Here is a 1,756-nt window from a genome sequence, read left to right on the forward strand (position 1 = left end):
TGATAAGGATCAGTTTATAATATCTGCTAGGGTTTTTGCTATTGTGTCCGGGATAAGAAGAAGCATTTTGGTAGGGATTTGATCAAATGGGTGTGATGACGGTTTCATTCTTTTTAATACATTTTGTATCTCTGTGATTCTGTCTGGGTCTATGGGAAAAATGCTTAGTAAATGAGGCCCTAAGTTTGTAACTGCTGCCATGGAGGGTGAAGCGACTTGCCCAAGGTCACAAGGAATATCTGTAGGATTTGACCCCTGCTCCTCCACACCACTGGTAAGTCCCTCCTGCCATTCACATGTTTCCCCACACTTCCTCTTGCTGGCCTGCACAGCTCCAGCACAGTGCTGCCTTATTTGGCAGTACTGGTTTTCCCCCCTATAGACCTCATGCTGGTGGGATGTTGCCCCCCCCCCCCCAAATTTTGGCACTCTAGGGCCTAGGCGACTGCCTAGTTTACCTAATGGAAACACTAACCCTGGTTGAAGTAGCACAACTTTAAAACTTGTGAGCAGCAGTGCCAATCGTCGTGATTTCAACCCTGGCCTCTGTCTATTTGTGTATCTTTTCACATACATTCAGAAGTCAATCACCTTAAAACTTTTTTGGTTTTACCTAAAGTGGAGAGTATTATTTAATTGTTGCCTTGATCCCTGTTCCATTGCTCCAAGTTATTTTATCCCTGTTAAATGTAAAAGCATTCTTACATGCTAGTTATTGTTATACTGTAAACCGAAGTGATATGTAATTTTCTACATGAATATTGGTATATAAATGTTAAATAAATAAATCTCAGCTTTACTTACCTCATGCTTGCATCTGAAATGGGTAAACAGCATTTAGACTGTAAGTCTTAGGGAAATTTGACTAGCAATGGTGAGCAGTTTATAGGTGGATGTAATTACCCAAGGAATGGGTCGGAGTAGGCCAGGAGAAGGGGGCTGGGAGAGAAGGCACATAATAAAAAAAAAACCCCAAAACATTTTTAAGTAGCCAAGATGTCTTGGGGAATGGAGCTAAAAATCATTAAAATATATATAGCAAGAATCATATATTGCCACTGATCCTGCCACAATCTTCATCCTCTTACTATAATCATTTCAAGTCTTCAATTCTTTTTAGGTTTTTAAGCTAATTTAATTAAAAGCACTGGTACACTGACAGCCAGGTAATGAATGACCTCCCTTCCCTTTGTATTTCAGTGCTGGTATCTGACGTCAACTCAGTACCACATCCTCATCACCAATTTTTTTTTGTTTGCATACTTAGAGGAATCAGCGTCAGTGTGTCAGGGGTTTTAAAAACAACCATGATGCTTGTTTTCTGTGAACAACCAAAAGGCAGACATTACAATGCGGGGAATAACATTTCCAGCGCCCCACAACCAGAAAATCGGAATTCGTGAGAAAATAGGGGGGGAGACTCAAATTGTGAACTACAAGCATCGAACCTTAGCGGCGAATTTGAGCTTTATAATCCTGCAACGCTACGGCTGCTTAAGTCAGAGGTTGAAATGAACATTTCCTGAACAAACATTTTGTATTATATAAACACATAAAACTCAGTCTCAACTCCCCGTGTGCTGAAAATGCCCACTCGGCCAGCAGCAAAACGCGGGGGCTGACGATGCCGGCCCTGCGAGCAGGGAAACCGCAGGCCGCCCGCAGAGGCTGAGCGTGACGGCGGGGAGAGGGCCGGAAGATGACAAAGGCTGCAAGACGATTCCCTTCCTCCTCCCTTTTCACTCGATTTGTCTCT

Source organism: Rhinatrema bivittatum, chromosome 6, assembly GCF_901001135.1.
Source record: "Rhinatrema bivittatum chromosome 6, aRhiBiv1.1, whole genome shotgun sequence".
NCBI classification, from domain to species: domain Eukaryota; kingdom Metazoa; phylum Chordata; class Amphibia; order Gymnophiona; family Rhinatrematidae; genus Rhinatrema; species Rhinatrema bivittatum.